Raw genomic sequence first — 27,817 nt, 5'->3', positions numbered from 1 at the left:
AAAAAGTTGCACTTTCTTAGGTTTAGACTCAAAGTCGATTTTCTTGTAAATTGTATGTTAATCACTTGAGCACTGTACCGCATAAGCCGAAAAACATCAATTTTACTGATTTGCGCGAAAGTAAAGTTATAATGTTAATGCAGGATTAAAAAAATAAAAATAAAAATAAAGAAAAGAAAAAATTGCACTTTCTTAGGTTTAGACTCAAAGTCGATTTTCTTGTAAATTGTATGTTAATCACTTGAGCACTGTACCGCATAAGCCGAAAAACATCAATTTTACTGATTTGCGCGAAAGTAAAATCATAATGTTATTGCAGGATTAACAACTTAATATTACCGAAAAAGTTGCACTTTCTTAGGTTTAGACTCAAAGTCGATTTTCTTGTAAATTGTATGTTAATCACTTGAGCACTGTACCGCATAAGCCGAAAAACAACAATTTTACTAATTTGCGCGAAAGTAAAATTATATTGTTATTGCAGAATTGACATATTCATATAACCGAAAAAATTGCACTTTCTTAGCTTTAGACTTAAAGTCGATTTTCTTGTAAATTGTATTTCAGTTGCGCGAGCACTGTAAACTATAATGTTATGGCAGGATTAACAAATTAATATAAAAAAAAGAAAAGAAAAAATTGAACTTTCTTAGATTTTTACTTAAAGCCGATTTTCTTGTAAATTGTATGTTAATTACTTGAGCACTGTACCGCATAAGCCGAAAAACATCAATTTTACTGATTTGCGCGAAAGTCAAATTATATTGTTATTGCAGAATTTACATATTCATATAACCGAAAAAATTGCACTTTCTTAGGTTTAGACTTAAAGTCGATTTTCTTCTAAATTGTATGTTAATTGCGTGAACACTGTACCGCATAAGCCGAAAAACATCAATTTTACTGATTTGCGCGAAAGTAAAATTATAATGTTAATGCAGGATTAACAAATTAATATAACCGAAAAAATTGCACTTTCTTAGGTTTAGACTCAAAGTCCATTTTCTTGTAAATTGTATGTTAATCACTTGAGCACTGTACCGCATAAGCCGAAAAACATCAATTTTACTGATTTGCGCGAAAGTAAAACTATAATGTTATTGCAGGATTAACAACTTAATATTACCGAAAAAGTTGCACTTTCTTAGGTTTAGACTCAAAGACGATTTTCTTGTAAATTGTATGTTAATCACTTGAGCACTGTACCGCATAAGCCGAAAAACAACAATTTTACTAATTTGCGCGAAAGTAAAATTATATAGCTATTGCAGAAATGACATATTCATATAACCGAAAAAATTGCACTTTCCTTGCTTTATACTTAAAGTCGATTTTCTTGTAAATTGTATTTCAGTTGCGTGAGCACTGTAAACTATAATGTTATGGCAGGATTAACAAATTAATATAAAAATAAGAAAAGAAAAAATTGAACTTTCTTAGGTTTTTACTTAAAGCCGATTTTCTTATAAATTGTATGTTAATTACTTGAGCACTGTACCGCATAAGCCGAAAAACATCAATTTTACTTATTTGCGCGAAAGTAAAACTATAATGTTATTGCAGGATTAACAACTTAATATTACCGAAAAAGTTGCACTTTCTTAGGCTTAGACTTAAAGTCGATTTGCTTCTAAATTGTATGTTAATTGCGTGAGCACTGTACCGCTTAAGCCGAAAAACAAGAATTTTACTGATTTGAGCGAAAGTCAAATTATATAGCTACTGCAGAATTGACATATTCATATAACCGAAAAAATTGCAATTTCTTACAATAGCTTTAGATTTAAAGTCGATTTTCTTGTAAATTGTATTTCAGTTGCGTGAGCACTGTACCGCTTAAGCCGAAAAACATGAATTTTACTGATTTGAGCGAAAGTCAAATTATATTGTTATTGCAGGATTAACAAATTAATATTACCGAAAAAGTTGCACTTTCTTAGGTTTAGACTCAAAGTCCATTTTCTTGTAAATTGTATGTTAATTGCGTGAGCACTGTACCGCATAAGCCGAAAAACAACAATTTTACTAATTTGCGCGAAAGTAAAATTATATAGCTATTGCAGAATTTACATATTCATATAACCGAAAAAATTGCACTTTCTTAGGTTTAGACTTAAAGTCGATTTTCTTCTAAATTGTATGTTAATTGCGTGAACACTGTACCGCATAAGCCGAAAAACATCAATTTTACTGATTTGCGCGAAAGTAAAATTATAATGTTAATGCAGGATTAACAAATTAATATAACCGAAAAAATTGCACTTTCTTAGGTTTAGACTCAAAGTCCATTTTCTTGTAAATTGTATGTTAATTGCGTGAGCACTGTACCGCATAAGCCGAAAAACAACAATTTTACTAATTTGCGCGAAAGTAAAATTATATAGCTATTGCAGAATTGACACATTCATATAACCGAAAAAATTGCACTTTCTTTGCTTTATACTTAAAGGCGATTTTCTTGTAAATTGTATTTCAGTTGCGTGAGCACTGTAAACTATAATGTTATGGCAGGATTAACAAATTAATATAAAAATAAGAAAAGAAAAAATTGAACTTTCTTAGATTTTTACTTAAAGCCGATTTTCTTATAAATTGTATGTTAATTACTTGAGCACTGTACCGCATAAGCCGAAAAACATCAATTTTACTTATTTGCGCGAAAGTAAAACTATAATGTTATTGCAGGATTAACAACTTAATATTACCGAAAAAGTTGCACTTTCTTAGGTTTAGACTCAAAGTCCATTTTCTTGTAAATTGTATGTTAATTGCGTGAGCACTGTACCGCATAAGCCGAAAAACATCAATTTTACTAATTTGCGCGAAAGTAAAATTATATAGCTATTGCAGAATTGACATATTCATATAACCGAAAAAATTGCACTTTCTTAGCTTTAGACTTAAAGTCGATTTTCTTGTAAATTGTATTTCAGTTGCGTGAGCACTGTAAACTATAATGTTATGGCAGGATTAACAAATTAATATAAAAATAAGAAAAGAAAAAATTGCACTTTCTTAGGTTTAGACTCAAAGTCGATTTTCTTGTAAATTGTATGTTAATCACTTGAGCACTGTACCGCATAAGCCGAAAAACATCAATTTTACTGATTTGCGCGAAAGTAAAATCATAATGTTATTGCAGGATTAACAACTTAATATTACCGAAAAAGTTGCACTTTCTTAGGTTTAGACTCAAAGTCGATTTTCTTGTAAATTGTATGTTAATCACTTGAGCACTGTACCGCATAAGCCGAAAAACAACAATTTTACTAATTTGCGCGAAAGTAAAATTATATAGCTATTGCAGAATTGACATATTCATATAACCGAAAAAATTGCACTTTCTTAGCTTTAGACTTAAAGTCGATTTTCTTGTAAATTGTATTTCAGTTGCGCGAGCACTGTAAACTATAATGTTATGGCAGGATTAACAAATTAATATAAAAAAAAGAAAAGAAAAAATTGAACTTTCTTAGATTTTTACTTAAAGCCGATTTTCTTGTAAATTGTATGTTAATTACTTGAGCACTGTACCGCATAAGCCGAAAAACATCAATTTTACTGATTTGCGCGAAAGTCAAATAATATTGTTATTGCAGAATTTACATATTCATATAACCGAAAAAATTGCACTTTCTTAGGTTTAGACTTAAAGTCGATTTTCTTCTAAATTGTATGTTAATTGCGTGAACACTGTACCGCATAAGCCGAAAAACATCAATTTTACTGATTTGCGCGAAAGTAAAATTATAATGTTAATGCAGGATTAACAAATTAATATAACCGAAAAAATTGCACTTTCTTAGGTTTAGACTCAAAGTCCATTTTCTTGTAAATTGTATGTTAATCACTTGAGCACTGTACCGCATAAGCCGAAAAACATCAATTTTACTGATTTGCGCGAAAGTAAAACTATAATGTTATTGCAGGATTAACAACTTAATATTACCGAAAAAGTTGCACTTTCTTAGGTTTAGACTCAAAGACGATTTTCTTGTAAATTGTATGTTAATCACTTGAGCACTGTACCGCATAAGCCGAAAAACAACAATTTTACTAATTTGCGCGAAAGTAAAATTATATAGCTATTGCAGAAATGACATATTCATATAACCGAAAAAATTGCACTTTCCTTGCTTTATACTTAAAGTCGATTTTCTTGTAAATTGTATTTCAGTTGCGTGAGCACTGTAAACTATAATGTTATGGCAGGATTAACAAATTAATATAAAAATAAGAAAAGAAAAAATTGAACTTTCTTAGGTTTTTACTTAAAGCCGATTTTCTTATAAATTGTATGTTAATTACTTGAGCACTGTACCGCATAAGCCGAAAAACATCAATTTTACTTATTTGCGCGAAAGTAAAACTATAATGTTATTGCAGGATTAACAACTTAATATTACCGAAAAAGTTGCACTTTCTTAGGCTTAGACTTAAAGTCGATTTGCTTCTAAATTGTATGTTAATTGCGTGAGCACTGTACCGCTTAAGCCGAAAAACAAGAATTTTACTGATTTGAGCGAAAGTCAAATTATATAGCTACTGCAGAATTGACATATTCATATAACCGAAAAAATTGCAATTTCTTACAATAGCTTTAGATTTAAAGTCGATTTTCTTGTAAATTGTATTTCAGTTGCGTGAGCACTGTACCGCTTAAGCCGAAAAACATGAATTTTACTGATTTGAGCGAAAGTCAAATTATATTGTTATTGCAGGATTAACAAATTAATATTACCGAAAAAGTTGCACTTTCTTAGGTTTAGACTCAAAGTCCATTTTCTTGTAAATTGTATGTTAATTGCGTGAGCACTGTACCGCATAAGCCGAAAAACAACAATTTTACTAATTTGCGCGAAAGTAAAATTATATAGCTATTGCAGAATTGACACATTCATATAACCGAAAAAATTGCACTTTCTTTGCTTTATACTTAAAGGCGATTTTCTTGTAAATTGTATTTCAGTTGCGTGAGCACTGTAAACTATAATGTTATGGCAGGATTAACAAATTAATATAAAAATAAGAAAAGAAAAAATTGAACTTTCTTAGATTTTTACTTAAAGCCGATTTTCTTATAAATTGTATGTTAATTACTTGAGCACTGTACCGCATAAGCCGAAAAACATCAATTTTACTTATTTGCGCGAAAGTAAAACTATAATGTTATTGCAGGATTAACAACTTAATATTACCGAAAAAGTTGCACTTTCTTAGGTTTAGACTCAAAGTCCATTTTCTTGTAAATTGTATGTTAATTGCGTGAGCACTGTACCGCATAAGCCGAAAAACATCAATTTTACTAATTTGCGCGAAAGTAAAATTATATAGCTACTGCAGAATTGACATATTCTAAAACCGGAAAAATTGCAATTTCTTACAATAGCTTTAGATTTAAAGTCGATTTTCTTGTAAATTGTATGTTAATTACTTGAGCACTGTACCGCATAAGCCGAAAAACATCAATTTTACTGATTTGCGCAAATATAAAACTATAATGTTATTGCAGGATTATCAACTTAATATTACCGAAAAAGTTGCACTTTCTTAGGTTTAGACTCAAAGTCGATTTTCTTGTAAATTGTATGTTAATCACTTGAGCACTGTACCGCATAAGCCGAAAAACAACAATTTTACTAATTTGCGCGAAAGTAAAATTATATAGCTATTGCAGAATTGACATATTCATATAACCGAAAAAATTGCACTTTCTTTGCTTAATACTTAAAGTCGATTTTCTTGTAAATTGTATTTCAGTTGCGTGAGCACTGTAAACTATAATGTTATGGCAGGATTAACAAATTAATATAAAAATAAGAAAAGAAAAAATTGAACTTTCTTAGATTTTTACTTAAAGCCGATTTTCTTATAAATTGTATGTTAATTACTTGAGCACTCTACCGCATAAGCCGAAAAACATCAATTTTACTTATTTGCGCGAAAGTAAAACTATAATGTTATTGCAGGATTAACAACTTAATATTACCGAAAAAGTTGCACTTTCTTAGGTTTAGACTCAAAGTCGATTTTCTTGTAAATTGTATGTTAATCACTTGAGCACTGTACCGCATAGGCCGAAAAACAACAATTTTACTAATTTGCGCGAAAGTAAAATTATATAGCTATTGCAGAATTGACATATTCATATAACCGAAAAAATTGCACTTTCTTTGCTTAATACTTAAAGTCGATTTTCTTGTAAATTGTATTTCAGTTGCGTGAGCACTGTAAACTATAATGTTATGGCAGGATTAACAAATTAATATAAAAATAAGAAAAGAAAAAATTGAACTTTCTTAGATTTTTACTTAAAGCCGATTTTCTTATAAATTGTATGTTAATTACTTGAGCACTGTACCGCATAAGCCGAAAAACATCAATTTTACTTATTTGCGCGAAAGTAAAACTATAATGTTATTGCAGGATTAACAACTTAATATTACCGAAAAAGTTGCACTTTCTTAGGTTTAGACTCAAAGTCCATTTTCTTGTAAATTGTATGTTAATTGCGTGAGCACTGTACCGCATAAGCCGAAAAACATCAAATTTACTAATTTGCGCGAAAGTAAAATTATATAGCTACTGCAGAATTGACATATTAATATAACCGAAAAAATTGCAATTTCTTACAATAGCTTTAGATTTAAAGTCGATTTTCTTGTAAATTGTATTTCAGTTGCGTGAGCACTGTATCGCTTAAGCCGAAAAACATGAATTTTACTGATTTGAGCGAAAGTCAAATTATATTGTTATTGCAGGATTAACAAATTAATATTACCGAAAAAGTTGCACTTTCTTAGGTTTAGACTCAAAGTCCATTTTCTTGTAAATTGTATGTTAATCACTTGAGCACTGTACCGCATAAGCCGAAAAACATCAATTTTACTGATTTGCGCGAAAGTAAAACTATAATGTTATTGCAGGATTATCAACTTAATATTACCGAAAAAGTTGCACCTTCTTAGGTTTAGACTTAAAGTCGATTTGCTTCTAAATTGTATGTTAATTGCGTGAGCACTGTACCGCTTAAGCCGAAAAACATGAATTTTACTGATTTGAGCGAAAGTCAAATTATATAGCTACTGCAGAATTGACATATTCATATAACCGAAAAAATTGCAATTTCTTACAATAGCTTTAGATTTAAAGTCGATTTTCTTGTAAATTGTATTTCAGTTGCGTGAGCACTGTACCGCTTAAGCCGAAAAACATGAATTTTACTGATTTGAGCGAAAGTCAAATTATATTGTTATTGCAGGATTAACAAATTAATATTACCGAAAAAGTTGCACTTTCTTAGGTTTAGACTCAAAGTCCATTTTCTTGTAAATTGTATGTTAATTGCGTGAGCACTGTACCGCATAAGCCGAAAAACAACAATTTTACTAATTTGCGCGAAAGTAAAATTATATAGCTATTGCAGAATTGACACATTCATATAACCGAAAAAATTGCACTTTCTTTGCTTTATACTTAAAGGCGATTTTCTTGTAAATTGTATTTCAGTTGCGTGAGCACTGTAAACTATAATGTTATGGCAGGATTAACAAATTAATATAAAAATAAGAAAAGAAAAAATTGAACTTTCTTAGATTTTTACTTAAAGCCGATTTTCTTATAAATTGTATGTTAATTACTTGAGCACTGTACCGCATAAGCCGAAAAACATCAATTTTACTTATTTGCGCGAAAGTAAAACTATAATGTTATTGCAGGATTAACAACTTAATATTACCGAAAAAGTTGCACTTTCTTAGGTTTAGACTCAAAGTCCATTTTCTTGTAAATTGTATGTTAATTGCGTGAGCACTGTACCGCATAAGCCGAAAAACATCAATTTTACTAATTTGCGCGAAAGTAAAATTATATAGCTATTGCAGAATTGACATATTCATATAACCGAAAAAATTGCACTTTCTTAGCTTTAGACTTAAAGTCGATTTTCTTGTAAATTGTATTTCAGTTGCGTGAGCACTGTAAACTATAATGTTATGGCAGGATTAACAAATTAATATAAAAATAAGAAAAGAAAAAATTGCACTTTCTTAGGTTTAGACTCAAAGTCGATTTTCTTGTAAATTGTATGTTAATCACTTGAGCACTGTACCGCATAAGCCGAAAAACATCAATTTTACTGATTTGCGCGAAAGTAAAATCATAATGTTATTGCAGGATTAACAACTTAATATTACCGAAAAAGTTGCACTTTCTTAGGTTTAGACTCAAAGTCGATTTTCTTGTAAATTGTATGTTAATCACTTGAGCACTGTACCGCATAAGCCGAAAAACAACAATTTTACTAATTTGCGCGAAAGTAAAATTATATAGCTATTGCAGAATTGACATATTCATATAACCGAAAAAATTGCACTTTCTTAGCTTTAGACTTAAAGTCGATTTTCTTGTAAATTGTATTTCAGTTGCGCGAGCACTGTAAACTATAATGTTATGGCAGGATTAACAAATTAATATAAAAATAAGAAAAGAAAAAATTGCACTTTCTTAGGTTTAGACTCAAAGTCGATTTTCTTGTAAATTGTATGTTAATCACTTGAGCACTGTACCGCATAAGCCGAAAAACATCAATTTTACTGATTTGCGCGAAAGTAAAATCATAATGTTATTGCAGGATTAACAACTTAATATTACCGAAAAAGTTGCACTTTCTTAGGTTTAGACTCAAAGTCGATTTTCTTGTAAATTGTATGTTAATCACTTGAGCACTGTACCGCATAAGCCGAAAAACAACAATTTTACTAATTTGCGCGAAAGTAAAATTATATAGCTATTGCAGAATTGACATATTCATATAACCGAAAAAATTGCACTTTCTTAGCTTTAGACTTAAAGTCGATTTTCTTGTAAATTGTATTTCAGTTGCGTGAGCACTGTAAACTATAATGTTATGGCAGGATTAACAAATTAATATAAAAATAAGAAAAGAAAAAATTGCACTTTCTTAGGTTTAGACTCAAAGTCGATTTTCTTGTAAATTGTATGTTAATCACTTGAGCACTGTACCGCATAAGCCGAAAAACATCAATTTTACTGATTTGCGCGAAAGTAAAATCATAATGTTATTGCAGGATTAACAACTTAATATTACCGAAAAAGTTGCACTTTCTTAGGTTTAGACTCAAAGTCGATTTTCTTGTAAATTGTATGTTAATCACTTGAGCACTGTACCGCATAAGCCGAAAAACAACAATTTTACTAATTTGCGCGAAAGTAAAATTATATAGCTATTGCAGAATTGACATATTCATATAACCGAAAAAATTGCACTTTCTTAGCTTTAGACTTAAAGTCGATTTTCTTGTAAATTGTATTTCAGTTGCGCGAGCACTGTAAACTATAATGTTATGGCAGGATTAACAAATTAATATAAAAATAAGAAAAGAAAAAATTGAACTTTCTTAGGTTTTTACTTAAAGCCGATTTTCTTATAAATTGTATGTTAATTACTTGAGCACTGTACCGCATAAGCCGAAAAACATCAATTTTACTTATTTGCGCGAAAGTAAAACTATAATGTTATTGCAGGATTAACAACTTAATATTACCGAAAAAGTTGCACTTTCTTAGGCTTAGACTTAAAGTCGATTTGCTTCTAAATTGTATGTTAATTGCGTGAGCACTGTACCGCTTAAGCCGAAAAACAAGAATTTTACTGATTTGAGCGAAAGTCAAATTATATAGCTACTGCAGAATTGACATATTCATATAACCGAAAAAATTGCAATTTCTTACAATAGCTTTAGATTTAAAGTCGATTTTCTTGTAAATTGTATTTCAGTTGCGTGAGCACTGTACCGCTTAAGCCGAAAAACATGAATTTTACTGATTTGAGCGAAAGTCAAATTATATTGTTATTGCAGGATTAACAAATTAATATTACCGAAAAAGTTGCACTTTCTTAGGTTTAGACTCAAAGTCCATTTTCTTGTAAATTGTATGTTAATTGCGTGAGCACTGTACCGCATAAGCCGAAAAACAACAATTTTACTAATTTGCGCGAAAGTAAAATTATATAGCTATTGCAGAATTGACACATTCATATAACCGAAAAAATTGCACTTTCTTTGCTTTATACTTAAAGGCGATTTTCTTGTAAATTGTATTTCAGTTGCGTGAGCACTGTAAACTATAATGTTATGGCAGGATTAACAAATTAATATAAAAATAAGAAAAGAAAAAATTGAACTTTCTTAGATTTTTACTTAAAGCCGATTTTCTTATAAATTGTATGTTAATTACTTGAGCACTGTACCGCATAAGCCGAAAAACATCAATTTTACTTATTTGCGCGAAAGTAAAACTATAATGTTATTGCAGGATTAACAACTTAATATTACCGAAAAAGTTGCACTTTCTTAGGTTTAGACTCAAAGTCCATTTTCTTGTAAATTGTATGTTAATTGCGTGAGCACTGTACCGCATAAGCCGAAAAACATCAATTTTACTAATTTGCGCGAAAGTAAAATTATATAGCTACTGCAGAATTGACATATTCTAAAACCGGAAAAATTGCAATTTCTTACAATAGCTTTAGATTTAAAGTCGATTTTCTTGTAAATTGTATGTTAATTACTTGAGCACTGTACCGCATAAGCCGAAAAACATCAATTTTACTGATTTGCGCAAATATAAAACTATAATGTTATTGCAGGATTATCAACTTAATATTACCGAAAAAGTTGCACTTTCTTAGGTTTAGACTCAAAGTCGATTTTCTTGTAAATTGTATGTTAATCACTTGAGCACTGTACCGCATAAGCCGAAAAACAACAATTTTACTAATTTGCGCGAAAGTAAAATTATATAGCTATTGCAGAATTGACATATTCATATAACCGAAAAAATTGCACTTTCTTTGCTTAATACTTAAAGTCGATTTTCTTGTAAATTGTATTTCAGTTGCGTGAGCACTGTAAACTATAATGTTATGGCAGGATTAACAAATTAATATAAAAATAAGAAAAGAAAAAATTGAACTTTCTTAGATTTTTACTTAAAGCCGATTTTCTTATAAATTGTATGTTAATTACTTGAGCACTCTACCGCATAAGCCGAAAAACATCAATTTTACTTATTTGCGCGAAAGTAAAACTATAATGTTATTGCAGGATTAACAACTTAATATTACCGAAAAAGTTGCACTTTCTTAGGTTTAGACTCAAAGTCGATTTTCTTGTAAATTGTATGTTAATCACTTGAGCACTGTACCGCATAGGCCGAAAAACAACAATTTTACTAATTTGCGCGAAAGTAAAATTATATAGCTATTGCAGAATTGACATATTCATATAACCGAAAAAATTGCACTTTCTTTGCTTAATACTTAAAGTCGATTTTCTTGTAAATTGTATTTCAGTTGCGTGAGCACTGTAAACTATAATGTTATGGCAGGATTAACAAATTAATATAAAAATAAGAAAAGAAAAAATTGAACTTTCTTAGATTTTTACTTAAAGCCGATTTTCTTATAAATTGTATGTTAATTACTTGAGCACTGTACCGCATAAGCCGAAAAACATCAATTTTACTTATTTGCGCGAAAGTAAAACTATAATGTTATTGCAGGATTAACAACTTAATATTACCGAAAAAGTTGCACTTTCTTAGGTTTAGACTCAAAGTCCATTTTCTTGTAAATTGTATGTTAATTGCGTGAGCACTGTACCGCATAAGCCGAAAAACATCAAATTTACTAATTTGCGCGAAAGTAAAATTATATAGCTACTGCAGAATTGACATATTAATATAACCGAAAAAATTGCAATTTCTTACAATAGCTTTAGATTTAAAGTCGATTTTCTTGTAAATTGTATTTCAGTTGCGTGAGCACTGTATCGCTTAAGCCGAAAAACATGAATTTTACTGATTTGAGCGAAAGTCAAATTATATTGTTATTGCAGGATTAACAAATTAATATTACCGAAAAAGTTGCACTTTCTTAGGTTTAGACTCAAAGTCCATTTTCTTGTAAATTGTATGTTAATCACTTGAGCACTGTACCGCATAAGCCGAAAAACATCAATTTTACTGATTTGCGCGAAAGTAAAACTATAATGTTATTGCAGGATTATCAACTTAATATTACCGAAAAAGTTGCACCTTCTTAGGTTTAGACTTAAAGTCGATTTGCTTCTAAATTGTATGTTAATTGCGTGAGCACTGTACCGCTTAAGCCGAAAAACATGAATTTTACTGATTTGAGCGAAAGTCAAATTATATAGCTACTGCAGAATTGACATATTCATATAACCGAAAAAATTGCAATTTCTTACAATAGCTTTAGATTTAAAGTCGATTTTCTTGTAAATTGTATTTCAGTTGCGTGAGCACTGTACCGCTTAAGCCGAAAAACATGAATTTTACTGATTTGAGCGAAAGTCAAATTATATTGTTATTGCAGGATTAACAAATTAATATTACCGAAAAAGTTGCACTTTCTTAGGTTTAGACTCAAAGTCCATTTTCTTGTAAATTGTATGTTAATTGCGTGAGCACTGTACCGCATAAGCCGAAAAACAACAATTTTACTAATTTGCGCGAAAGTAAAATTATATAGCTATTGCAGAATTGACACATTCATATAACCGAAAAAATTGCACTTTCTTTGCTTTATACTTAAAGGCGATTTTCTTGTAAATTGTATTTCAGTTGCGTGAGCACTGTAAACTATAATGTTATGGCAGGATTAACAAATTAATATAAAAATAAGAAAAGAAAAAATTGAACTTTCTTAGATTTTTACTTAAAGCCGATTTTCTTATAAATTGTATGTTAATTACTTGAGCACTGTACCGCATAAGCCGAAAAACATCAATTTTACTTATTTGCGCGAAAGTAAAACTATAATGTTATTGCAGGATTAACAACTTAATATTACCGAAAAAGTTGCACTTTCTTAGGTTTAGACTCAAAGTCCATTTTCTTGTAAATTGTATGTTAATTGCGTGAGCACTGTACCGCATAAGCCGAAAAACATCAATTTTACTAATTTGCGCGAAAGTAAAATTATATAGCTATTGCAGAATTGACATATTCATATAACCGAAAAAATTGCACTTTCTTAGCTTTAGACTTAAAGTCGATTTTCTTGTAAATTGTATTTCAGTTGCGTGAGCACTGTAAACTATAATGTTATGGCAGGATTAACAAATTAATATAAAAATAAGAAAAGAAAAAATTGCACTTTCTTAGGTTTAGACTCAAAGTCGATTTTCTTGTAAATTGTATGTTAATCACTTGAGCACTGTACCGCATAAGCCGAAAAACATCAATTTTACTGATTTGCGCGAAAGTAAAATCATAATGTTATTGCAGGATTAACAACTTAATATTACCGAAAAAGTTGCACTTTCTTAGGTTTAGACTCAAAGTCGATTTTCTTGTAAATTGTATGTTAATCACTTGAGCACTGTACCGCATAAGCCGAAAAACAACAATTTTACTAATTTGCGCGAAAGTAAAATTATATAGCTATTGCAGAATTGACATATTCATATAACCGAAAAAATTGCACTTTCTTAGCTTTAGACTTAAAGTCGATTTTCTTGTAAATTGTATTTCAGTTGCGCGAGCACTGTAAACTATAATGTTATGGCAGGATTAACAAATTAATATAAAAATAAGAAAAGAAAAAATTGCACTTTCTTAGGTTTAGACTCAAAGTCGATTTTCTTGTAAATTGTATGTTAATCACTTGAGCACTGTACCGCATAAGCCGAAAAACATCAATTTTACTGATTTGCGCGAAAGTAAAATCATAATGTTATTGCAGGATTAACAACTTAATATTACCGAAAAAGTTGCACTTTCTTAGGTTTAGACTCAAAGTCGATTTTCTTGTAAATTGTATGTTAATCACTTGAGCACTGTACCGCATAAGCCGAAAAACAACAATTTTACTAATTTGCGCGAAAGTAAAATTATATAGCTATTGCAGAATTGACATATTCATATAACCGAAAAAATTGCACTTTCTTAGCTTTAGACTTAAAGTCGATTTTCTTGTAAATTGTATTTCAGTTGCGTGAGCACTGTAAACTATAATGTTATGGCAGGATTAACAAATTAATATAAAAATAAGAAAAGAAAAAATTGCACTTTCTTAGGTTTAGACTCAAAGTCGATTTTCTTGTAAATTGTATGTTAATCACTTGAGCACTGTACCGCATAAGCCGAAAAACATCAATTTTACTGATTTGCGCGAAAGTAAAATCATAATGTTATTGCAGGATTAACAACTTAATATTACCGAAAAAGTTGCACTTTCTTAGGTTTAGACTCAAAGTCGATTTGCTTCTAAATTGTATGTTAATTGCGTGTGCACTGTACCGCTTAAGCCGAAAAACATGAATTTTACTGATTTGAGCGAAAGTCAAATTATATAGCTACTGCAGAATTGACATATTCATATAACCGAAAAAATTGCAATTTCTTACAATAGCTTTAGATTTAAAGTCGATTTTCTTGTAAATTGTATTTCAGTTGCGTGAGCACTGTACCGCTTAAGCCGAAAAACATGAATTTTACTGATTTGAGCGAAAGTCAAATTATATTGTAATTGCAGGATTAACAAATTAATATTACCGAAAAAGTTGCACTTTCTTAGGTTTAGACTCAAAGTCCATTTTCTTGTAAATTGTATGTTAATTGCGTGAGCACTGTACCGCATAAGCCGAAAAACAACAATTTTACTAATTTGCGCGAAAGTAAAATTATATAGCTATTGCAGAATTGACACATTCATATAACCGAAAAAATTGCACTTTCTTTGCTTTATACTTAAAGTCGATTTTCTTGTAAATTGTATTTCAGTTGCGTGAGCACTGTAAACTATAATGTTATGGCAGGATTAACAAATTAATATAAAAATAAGAAAAGAAAAAATTGAACTTTCTTAGATTTTTACTTAAAGCCGATTTTCTTATAAATTGTATGTTAATTACTTGAGCACTGTACCGCATAAGCCGAAAAACATCAATTTTACTTATTTGCGCGAAAGTAAAACTATAATGTTATTGCAGGATTAACAACTTAATATTACCGAAAAAGTTGCACTTTCTTAGGTTTAGACTCAAAGTCCATTTTCTTGTAAATTGTATGTTAATTGCGTGAGCACTGTACCGCATAAGCCGAAAAACATCAATTTTACTAATTTGCGCGAAAGTAAAATTATATAGCTACTGCAGAATTGACATATTCATATAACCGAAAAAATTGCAATTTCTTACAATAGCTTTAGATTTAAAGTCGATTTTCTTGTAAATTGTATGTTAATTACTTGAGCACTGTACCGCATACGCCGAAAAACATCAATTTTACTGATTTGCGCAAATATAAAACAATAATGTTATTGCAGGATTATCAACTTAATATTACCGAAAAAGTTGCACTTTCTTAGGTTTAGACTCAAAGTCGATTTTCTTGTAAATTGTATGTTAATCACTTGAGCACTGTACCGCATAAGCCGAAAAACTACAATTTTACTAATTTGCGCGAAAGTAAAATTATATAGCTATTGCAGAATTGACATATTCATATAACCGAAAAAATTGCACTTTCTTTGCTTAATACTTAAAGTCGATTTTCTTGTAAATTGTATTTCAGTTGCGTGAGCACTGTAAACTATAATGTTATGGCAGGATTAACAAATTAATATAAAAATAAGAAAAGAAAAAATTGAACTTTCTTAGATTTTTACTTAAAGCCGATTTTCTTATAAATTGTATGTTAATTACTTGAGCACTGTACCGCATAAGCCGAAAAACATCAATTTTACTTATTTGCGCGAAAGTAAAACTATAATGTTATTGCAGGATTAACAACTTAATATTACCGAAAAAGTTGCACTTTCTTAGGTTTAGACTCAAAGTCCATTTTCTTGTAAATTGTATGTTAATTGCGTGAGCACTGTACCGCATAAGCCGAAAAACATCAATTTTACTTATTTGCGCGAAAGTAAAACTATAATGTTATTGCAGGATTAACAACTTAATATTACCGAAAAAGTTGCACTTTCTTAGGTTTAGACTCAAAGTCCATTTTCTTGTAAATTGTATGTTAATTGCGTGAGCACTGTACCGCATAAGCCGAAAAACAACAATTTTACTAATTTGCGCGAAAGTAAAATTATATAGCTATTGCAGAATTGACACATTCATATAACCGAAAAAATTGCACTTTCTTTGCTTTATACTTAAAGTCGATTTTCTTGTAAATTGTATTTCAGTTGCGTGAGCACTGTAAACTATAATGTTATGGCAGGATTAACAAATTAATATAAAAATAAGAAAAGAAAAAATTGAACTTTCTTAGATTTTTACTTAAAGCCGATTTTCTTATAAATTGTATGTTAATTACTTGAGCACTGTACCGCATAAGCCGAAAAACATCAATTTTACTTATTTGCGCGAAAGTAAAACTATAATGTTATTGCAGGATTAACAACTTAATATTACCGAAAAAGTTGCACTTTCTTAGGTTTAGACTCAAAGTCCATTTTCTTGTAAATTGTATGTTAATTGCGTGAGCACTGTACCGCATAAGCCGAAAAACATCAATTTTACTAATTTGCGCGAAAGTAAAATTATATAGCTACTGCAGAATTGACATATTCATATAACCGAAAAAATTGCAATTTCTTACAATAGCTTTAGATTTAAAGTCGATTTTCTTGTAAATTGTATGTTAATTACTTGAGCACTGTACCGCATACGCCGAAAAACATCAATTTTACTGATTTGCGCAAATATAAAACAATAATGTTATTGCAGGATTATCAACTTAATATTACCGAAAAAGTTGCACTTTCTTAGGTTTAGACTCAAAGTCGATTTTCTTGTAAATTGTATGTTAATCACTTGAGCACTGTACCGCATAAGCCGAAAAACTACAATTTTACTAATTTGCGCGAAAGTAAAATTATATAGCTATTGCAGAATTGACATATTCATATAACCGAAAAAATTGCACTTTCTTTGCTTAATACTTAAAGTCGATTTTCTTGTAAATTGTATTTCAGTTGCGTGAGCACTGTAAACTATAATGTTATGGCAGGATTAACAAATTAATATAAAAATAAGAAAAGAAAAAATTGAACTTTCTTAGGTTTTTACTTAAAGCCGATTTTCTTATAAATTGTATGTTAATTACTTGAGCACTGTACCGCATAAGCCGAAAAACATCAATTTTACTGATTTGCGCGAAAGTAAAACTATAATGTTATTGCAGGATTAACAATTTAATATTACCGAAAAAGTTGCACTTTCTTAGGTTTAGACTCAAAGTCGATTTTCTTGTAAATTGTATGTTAATTGCGTGAGCACTGTACCGCATAAGCCGAAAAACATCAATTTTACTTATTTGCGCGAAAGTAAAACTATAATGTTATTGCAGGATTAACAACTTAATATTACCGAAAAAGTTGCACTTTCTTAGGTTTAGACTCAAAGTCCATTTTCTTGTAAATTGTATGTTAATTGCGTGAGCACTGTACCGCATAAGCCGAAAAACAACAATTTTACTAATTTGCGTGAAAGTAAAATTATATAGCTATTGCAGAAATGACATATTCATATAACCGAAAAAATTGCACTTTCTTTGCTTTATACTTAAAGTCGATTTTCTTGTAAATTGTATTTCAGTTGCGTGAGCACTGTAAACTATAATGTTAATGCAGGATTAACAAATTAATATAAAAATAAGAAAAGAAAAAATTGAACTTTCTTAGGTTTTTACTTAAAGCCGATTTTCTTATAAATTGTATGTTAATTACTTGAGCACTGTACCGCATAAGCCGAAAAACATCAATTTTACTTATTTGCGCGAAAGTAAAACTATAATGTTATTGCAGGATTAACAACTTAATATTACCGAAAAAGTTGCACTTTCTTAGGTTTAGACTTAAAGTCGATTTGCTTCTAAATTGTATGTTAATTGCGTGTGCACTGTACCGCTTAAGCCGAAAAACATGAATTTTACTGATTTGAGCGAAAGTCAAATTATATAGCTACTGCAGAATTGACATATTCATATAACCGAAAAAATTGCAATTTCTTACAATAGCTTTAGATTTAAAGTCGATTTTCTTGTAAATTGTATTTCAGTTGCGTGAGCACTGTACCGCTTAAGCCGAAAAACATGAATTTTACTGATTTGAGCGAAAGTCAAATTATATTGTTATTGCAGGATTAACAAATTAATATTACCGAAAAAGTTGCACTTTCTTAGGTTTAGACTCAAAGTCCATTTTCTTGTAAATTGTATGTTAATTGCGTGAGCACTGTACCGCATAAGCCGAAAAACAACAATTTTACTAATTTGCGCGAAAGTAAAATTATATAGCTATTGCAGAATTGACACATTCATATAACCGAAAAAATTGCACTTTCTTTGCTTTATACTTAAAGTCGATTTTCTTGTAAATTGTATTTCAGTTGCGTGAGCACTGTAAACTATAATGTTATGGCAGGATTAACAAATTAATATAAAAATAAGAAAAGAAAAAATTGAACTTTCTTAGATTTTTACTTAAAGCCGATTTTCTTATAAATTGTATGTTAATTACTTGAGCACTGTACCGCATAAGCCGAAAAACATCAATTTTACTTATTTGCGCGAAAGTAAAACTATAATGTTATTGCAGGATTAACAACTTAATATTACCGAAAAAGTTGCACTTTCTTAGGTTTAGACTCAAAGTCCATTTTCTTGTAAATTGTATGTTAATTGCGTGAGCACTGTACCGCATAAGCCGAAAAACATCAATTTTACTAATTTGCGCGAAAGTAAAATTATATAGCTACTGCAGAATTGACATATTCATATAACCGAAAAAATTGCAATTTCTTACAATAGCTTTAGATTTAAAGTCGATTTTCTTGTAAATTGTATGTTAATTACTTGAGCACTGTACCGCATACGCCGAAAAACATCAATTTTACTGATTTGCGCAAATATAAAACAATAATGTTATTGCAGGATTATCAACTTAATATTACCGAAAAAGTTGCACTTTCTTAGGTTTAGACTCAAAGTCGATTTTCTTGTAAATTGTATGTTAATCACTTGAGCACTGTACCGCATAAGCCGAAAAACTACAATTTTACTAATTTGCGCGAAAGTAAAATTATATAGCTATTGCAGAATTGACATATTCATATAACCGAAAAAATTGCACTTTCTTTGCTTAATACTTAAAGTCGATTTTCTTGTAAATTGTATTTCAGTTGCGTGAGCACTGTAAACTATAATGTTATGGCAGGATTAACAAATTAATATAAAAATAAGAAAAGAAAAAATTGAACTTTCTTAGATTTTTACTTAAAGCCGATTTTCTTATAAATTGTATGTTAATTACTTGAGCACTGTACCGCATAAGCCGAAAAACATCAATTTTACTTATTTGCGCGAAAGTAAAACTATAATGTTATTGCAGGATTAACAACTTAATATTACCGAAAAAGTTGCACTTTCTTAGTTTAGACTCAAAGTCCATTTTCTTGTAAATTGTATGTTAATTGCGTGAGCACTGTACCGCATAAGCCGAAAAACATCAAATTTACTAATTTGCGCGAAAGTAATATTATATAGCTACTGCAGAATTGACATATTAATATAACCGAAAAAATTGCAATTTCTTACAATAGCTTTAGATTTAAAGTCGATTTTCTTGTAAATTGTATTTCAGTTGCGTGAGCACTGTACCGCTTAAGCCGAAAAACATCAATTTTACTGATTTGAGCGAAAGTCAAATTATATTGTTATTGCAGGATTAACAAATTAATATTACCGAAAAAGTTGCACTTTCTTAGGTTTAGACTCAAAGTCCATTTTCTTGTAAATTGTATGTTAATTGCGTGAGCACTGTACCGCATAAGCCGAAAAACAACAATTTTACTAATTTGCGTGAAAGTAAAATTATATAGCTATTGCAGAAATGACATATTCATATAACCGAAAAAATTGCACTTTCTTTGCTTTATACTTAAAGTCGATTTTCTTGTAAATTGTATTTCAGTTGCGTGAGCACTGTAAACTATAATGTTATGGCAGGATTAACAAATTAATATAAAAATAAGAAAAGAAAAAATTGAACTTTCTTAGATTTTTACTTAAAGCCGATTTTCTTATAAATTGTATGTTAATTACTTGAGCACTGTACCGCATAAGCCGAAAAACATCAATTTTACTTATTTGCGCGAAAGTAAAACTATAATGTTATTGCAGGATTAACAACTTAATATTACCGAAAAAGTTGCACTTTCTTAGTTTAGACTCAAAGTCCATTTTCTTGTAAATTGTATGTTAATTGCGTGAGCACTGTACCGCATAAGCCGAAAAACATCAAATTTACTAATTTGCGCGAAAGTAATATTATATAGCTACTGCAGAATTGACATATTAATATAACCGAAAAAATTGCAATTTCTTACAATAGCTTTAGATTTAAAGTCGATTTTCTTGTAAATTGTATTTCAGTTGCGTGAGCACTGTACCGCTTAAGCCGAAAAACATCAATTTTACTTATTTGCGCGAAAGTAAAACTATAATGTTATTGCAGGATTAACAACTTAATATTACCGAAAAAGTTGCACTTTCTTAGGTTTAGACTCAAAGTCCATTTTCTTGTAAATTGTATGTTAATTGCGTGAGCACTGTACCGCATAAGCCGAAAAACAACAATTTTACTAATTTGCGTGAAAGTAAAATTATATAGCTATTGCAGAAATGACATATTCATATAACCGAAAAAATTGCACTTTCTTTGCTTTATACTTAAAGTCGATTTTCTTGTAAATTGTATTTCAGTTGCGTGAGCACTGTAAACTATAATGTTAATGCAGGATTAACAAATTAATATAAAAATAAGAAAAGAAAAAATTGAACTTTCTTAGGTTTTTACTTAAAGCCGATTTTCTTATAAATTGTATGTTAATTACTTGAGCACTGTACCGCATAAGCCGAAAAACATCAATTTTACTTATTTGCGCGAAAGTAAAACTATAATGTTATTGCAGGATTAACAACTTAATATTACCGAAAAAGTTGCACTTTCTTAGGTTTAGACTTAAAGTCGATTTGCTTCTAAATTGTATGTTAATTGCGTGTGCACTGTACCGCTTAAGCCGAAAAACATGAATTTTACTGATTTGAGCGAAAGTCAAATTATATAGCTACTGCAGAATTGACATATTCATATAACCGAAAAAATTGCAATTTCTTACAATAGCTTTAGATTTAAAGTCGATTTTCTTGTAAATTGTATTTCAGTTGCGTGAGCACTGTACCGCTTAAGCCGAAAAACATGAATTTTACTGATTTGAGCGAAAGTCAAATTATATTGTTATTGCAGGATTAACAAATTAATATTACCGAAAAAGTTGCACTTTCTTAGGTTTAGACTCAAAGTCCATTTTCTTGTAAATTGTATGTTAATTGCGTGAGCACTGTACCGCATAAGCCGAAAAACAACAATTTTACTAATTTGCGCGAAAGTAAAATTATATAGCTATTGCAGAATTGACACATTCATATAACCGAAAAAATTGCACTTTCTTTGCTTTATACTTAAAGTCGATTTTCTTGTAAATTGTATTTCAGTTGCGTGAGCACTGTAAACTATAATGTTATGGCAGGATTAACAAATTAATATAAAAATAAGAAAAGAAAAAATTGAACTTTCTTAGATTTTTACTTAAAGCCGATTTTCTTATAAATTGTATGTTAATTACTTGAGCACTGTACCGCATAAGCCGAAAAACATCAATTTTACTTATTTGCGCGAAAGTAAAACTATAATGTTATTGCAGGATTAACAACTTAATATTACCGAAAAAGTTGCACTTTCTTAGGTTTAGACTCAAAGTCCATTTTCTTGTAAATTGTATGTTAATTGCGTGAGCACTGTACCGCATAAGCCGAAAAACATCAATTTTACTAATTTGCGCGAAAGTAAAATTATATAGCTACTGCAGAATTGACATATTCATATAACCGAAAAAATTGCAATTTCTTACAATAGCTTTAGATTTAAAGTCGATTTTCTTGTAAATTGTATGTTAATTACTTGAGCACTGTACCGCATACGCCGAAAAACATCAATTTTACTGATTTGCGCAAATATAAAACAATAATGTTATTGCAGGATTATCAACTTAATATTACCGAAAAAGTTGCACTTTCTTAGGTTTAGACTCAAAGTCGATTTTCTTGTAAATTGTATGTTAATCACTTGAGCACTGTACCGCATAAGCCGAAAAACTACAATTTTACTAATTTGCGCGAAAGTAAAATTATATAGCTATTGCAGAATTGACATATTCATATAACCGAAAAAATTGCACTTTCTTTGCTTAATACTTAAAGTCGATTTTCTTGTAAATTGTATTTCAGTTGCGTGAGCACTGTAAACTATAATGTTATGGCAGGATTAACAAATTAATATAAAAATAAGAAAAGAAAAAATTGAACTTTCTTAGATTTTTACTTAAAGCCGATTTTCTTATAAATTGTATGTTAATTACTTGAGCACTGTACCGCATAAGCCGAAAAACATCAATTTTACTTATTTGCGCGAAAGTAAAACTATAATGTTATTGCAGGATTAACAACTTAATATTACCGAAAAAGTTGCACTTTCTTAGTTTAGACTCAAAGTCCATTTTCTTGTAAATTGTATGTTAATTGCGTGAGCACTGTACCGCATAAGCCGAAAAACATCAAATTTACTAATTTGCGCGAAAGTAATATTATATAGCTACTGCAGAATTGACATATTAATATAACCGAAAAAATTGCAATTTCTTACAATAGCTTTAGATTTAAAGTCGATTTTCTTGTAAATTGTATTTCAGTTGCGTGAGCACTGTACCGCTTAAGCCGAAAAACATCAATTTTACTGATTTGAGCGAAAGTCAAATTATATTGTTATTGCAGGATTAACAAATTAATATTACCGAAAAAGTTGCACTTTCTTAGGTTTAGACTCAAAGTCCATTTTCTTGTAAATTGTATGTTAATAACTTGAGCACTGTACCGCATAAGCCGAAAAACATCAATTTTACTGATTTGCGCGAAAGTAAAACTATAATGTTATTGCAGGATTATCAACTTAATATTACCGAAAAAGTTGCACTTTCTTAGGTTTAGACTCAAAGTCGATTTTCTTGTAAATTGTATGTTAATCACTTGAGCACTGTACCATATAAGCCGAAAAACATCAATTTTATCGATTTGCGCGTAAGTAAAATTATATTGCTATTGCAGAATTGACAAATTAATATAACCGAAAAAATTGCATTTTCTTAGGTTTAGACTTAAAGTCGATTTTCTTCTAAATTGTATGTTAATTGCGTGAGCACTGTACCGCATAAGCCGAAAAACATCAATTTTACTGATATGCGCGAAAGTAAAATTATAATGTTAATCCAGGATTAAAAAAATAAAAATAAAAATAAAGAAAAGAAAAAATTGCTTTTTCTTAGGTTTAGACTCAAAGTCGATTTTCTTGTAAATTGTATGTTAATCACTTGAGCACTGTACCGCATAAGCCGAAAAACATCAATTTTACTGATTTGCGCGAAAGTAAAACTATAATGTTATTGCAGGATTAACAACTTAATATTACCGAAAAAGTTGCACTTTCTTAGGTTTAGACTCAAAGTCGATTTTCTTGTAAATTGTATGTTAATCACTTGAGCACTGTACCGCATAAGCCGAAAAACAACAATTTTACTAATTTGCGCGAAAGTAAAATTATATAGCTATTGCAGAATTGACATATTCATATAACCGAAAAAATTGCACTTTCTTAGCTTTAGACTTAAAGTCGATTTTCTTGTAAATTGTATTTCAGTTGCGCGAGCACTGTAAACTATAATGTTATGGCAGGATTAACAAATTAATATAAAAAAAAGAAAAGAAAAAATTGAACTTTCTTAGATTTCTTCTTAAAGCCGATTTTCTTGTAAATTGTATGTTAATTACTTGAGCACTGTACCGCATAAGCCGAAAAACATCAATTTTACTGATTTGCGCGAAAGTCAAATTATATTGTTATTGCAGAATTTACATATTCATATAACCGAAAAAATTGCACTTTCTTAGGTTTAGACTTAAAGTCGATTTTCTTATAAATTGTATGTTAATTGCGTGAGCACTGTACCGCATAAGCCGAAAAACATCAATTTTACTGATTTGCGCGAAAGTAAAATTATAATGTTAATGCAGGATTAACAAATTAATATAACCGAAAAAATTGTACTTTCTTAGGTTTAGACTCAAAGTCGATTTTCTTGTAAATTGTATGTTAATCACTTGAGCACTGTACCGCATAAGCCGAAAAACATCAATTTTACTGATTTGTGCGAAAGTAAAACTATAATGTTATTGCAGGATTAACAACTTAATATTACCGAAAAAGTTGCACTTTCTTAGGTTTAGACTCAAAGTCGATTTTCTTGTAAATTGTATGTTAATCACTTGAGCACTGTACCGCATAAGCCGAAAAACAACAATTTTACTAATTTGCGCGAAAGTAAAATTATATAGCTATTGCAGAATTGACATATTCATATAACCGAAAAAATTGCACTTTCTTTGCTTTATACTTAAAGTCGATTTTCTTGTAAATTGTATTTCAGTTGCGTGAGCACTGTAAACTATAATGTTATGGCAGGATTAACAAATTAATATAAAAATAAGAAAAGAAAAAATTGAACTTTCTTAGATTTTTACTTAAAGCCGATTTTCTTATAAATTGTATGTTAATTACTTGAGCACTGTACCGCATAAGCCGAAAAACATCAATTTTACTTATTTGCGCGAAAGTAAAACTATAATGTTATTGCAGGATTAACAACTTAATATTACCGAAAAAGTTGCACTTTCTTAGGTTTAGACTCAAAGTCGATTTTCTTGTAAATTGTATGTTAATCACTTGAGCACTGTACCGCATAAGCCGAAAAACAACAATTTTACTGATTTGCGCGAAAGTAAAATTATAATGTTATTGCAGAATTTATATATTCATATAACAGAAAAAATTGTACTTTCTTAGTTTTAGACTTAAAGTCGATTTTCTTCTAAATTGTATGTTAATTGCGTGAGCACTGTACCGCATAAGCCGAAAAACATCAATTTTACTGATTTGCGCGATAGTAAAATTATAATGTTAATGCAGGATTAACAAATTAATATAACCGAAAAAATTGCACTTTCTTAGGTTTAGACTCAAAGTCGATTTTCTTGTAAATTGTATGTTAATCACTTGAGCACTGTACCGCATAAGCCGAAAAACATCAATTTTACTGATTTGCGCGAAAGTAAAACTATAATGTTATTGCAGGATTAACAAATTAATATAACCGAAAAAATTGCACTTTCTTAGGTTTAGACTCAAAGTCGATTTTCTTGTAAATTGTATGTTAATCACTTGAGCACTGTACCGAATAAGTAGAAAAACATTAATTTTACTGATTTGCGCGAAAGTAAAACTGTAATGTTATTGCAGGATTAACAACTTAATATTACCGAAAAAGTTGCACTTTCTTAGGTTTAGACTCAAAGTCGATTTTCTTGTAAATTGTATGTTAATCACTTGAGCACTGTACCGCATAAGCCGAAAAACAACAATTTTACTAATTTGCGCGAAAGTAAAATTATATAGCTATTGCAGAATTGACATATTCATATAACCGAAAAAATTGCACTTTCTTAGCTTTAGACTTAAAGTCGATTTTCTTGTAAATTGTATTTCAGTTGCGCGAGCACTGTAAACTATAATGTTATGGCAGGATTAACAAATTAATATAAAAAAAAGAAAAGAAAAAATTGAACTTTCTTAGATTTCTTCTTAAAGCCGATTTTCTTGTAAATTGTATGTTAATTACTTGAGCACTGTACCGCATAAGCCGAAAAACATCAATTTTACTGATTTGCGCGAAAGTCAAATTATATTGTTATTGCAGAATTTATATATTCATATAACAGAAAAAATTGTACTTTCTTAGTTTTAGACTTAAAGTCGATTTTCTTCTAAATTGTATGTTAATTGCGTGAGCACTGTACCGCATAAGCCGAAAAACATCAATTTTACTGATTTGCGCGATAGTAAAATTATAATGTTAATGCAGGATTAACAAATTAATATAACCGAAAAAATTGCACTTTCTTAGGTTTAGACTCAAAGTCGATTTTCTTGTAAATTGTATGTTAATCACTTGAGCACTGTACCGCATAAGCCGAAAAACATCAATTTTACTGATTTGCGCGAAAGTAAAACTATAATGTTATTGCAGGATTAACAACTTAATATTACCGAAAAAGTTGCACTTTCTTATGTTTAGACTCAAAGTCGATTTTCTTGTAAATTGTATGTTAATCACTTGAGCACTGTACCGCATAAGCCGAAAAACAACAATTTTACTAATTTGCGCGAAAGTAAAATTATATAGCTATTGCAGAATTGACATATTCATATAACCGAAAAAATTGCACTTTCTTAGCTTTAGACTTAAAGTCGATTTTCTTGTAAATTGTATTTCAGTTGCGCGAGCACTGTAAACTATAATGTTATGGCAGGATTAACAAATTAATATAAAAAAAAGAAAAGAAAAAATTGAACTTTCTTAGATTTCTTCTTAAAGCCGATTTTCTTGTAAATTGTATGTTAATTACTTGAGCACTGTACCGCATAAGCCGAAAAACATCAATTTTACTGATTTGCGCGAAAGTCAAATTATATTGTTATTGCAGAATTTACATATTCATATAACCGAAAAAATTGCACTTTCTTAGGTTTAGACTTAAAGTCGATTTTCTTATAAATTGTATGTTAATTGCGTGAGCACTGTACCGCATAAGCCGAAAAACATCAATTTTACTGATTTGCGCGAAAGTAAAATTATAATGTTAATGCAGGATTAACAAATTAATATAACCGAAAAAATTGTACTTTCTTAGGTTTAGACTCAAAGTCGATTTTCTTGTAAATTGTATGTTAATCACTTGAGCACTGTACCGCATAAGCCGAAAAACATCAATTTTACTGATTTGTGCGAAAGTAAAACTATAATGTTATTGCAGGATTAACAACTTAATATTACCGAAAAAGTTGCACTTTCTTAGGTTTAGACTCAAAGTCGATTTTCTTGTAAATTGTATGTTAATCACTTGAGCACTGTACCGCATAAACCGAAAAACAACAATTTTACTAATTTGCGCGAAAGTAAAATTATATAGCTATTGCAGAATTGACATATTCATATAACCGAAAAAATTGCACTTTCTTAGCTTTAGACTTAAAGTCGATTTTCTTGTAAATTGTATTTCAGTTGCGCGAGCACTGTAAACTATAATGTTATGGCAGGATTAACAAATTAATATAAAAAAAAGAAAAGAAAAAATTGAACTTTCTTAGATTTCTTCTTAAAGCCGATTTTCTTGTAAATTGTATGTTAATTACTTGAGCACTGTACCGCATAAGCCGAAAAACAACAATTTTACTAATTTGCGCGAAAGTAAAATTATATAGCTATTGCAGAATTGACATATTCATATAACCGAAAAAATTGCACTTTCTTAGCTTTAGACTTAAAGTCGATTTTCTTGTAAATTGTATTTCAGTTGCGCGAGCACTGTAAACTATAATGTTATGGCAGGATTAACAAATTAATATAAAAAAAAGAAAAGAAAAAATTGAACTTTCTTAGATTTCTTCTTAAAGCCGATTTTCTTGTAAATTGTATGTTAATTACTTGAGCACTGTACCGCATAAGCCGAAAAACATCAATTTTACTGA

The sequence above is a fragment of the Bactrocera oleae genome, chromosome X (assembly GCF_042242935.1).
Source record: "Bactrocera oleae isolate idBacOlea1 chromosome X, idBacOlea1, whole genome shotgun sequence".
NCBI lineage: Eukaryota > Metazoa > Arthropoda > Insecta > Diptera > Tephritidae > Bactrocera > Bactrocera oleae.
This window is presented reverse-complemented; position numbering follows the sequence as displayed.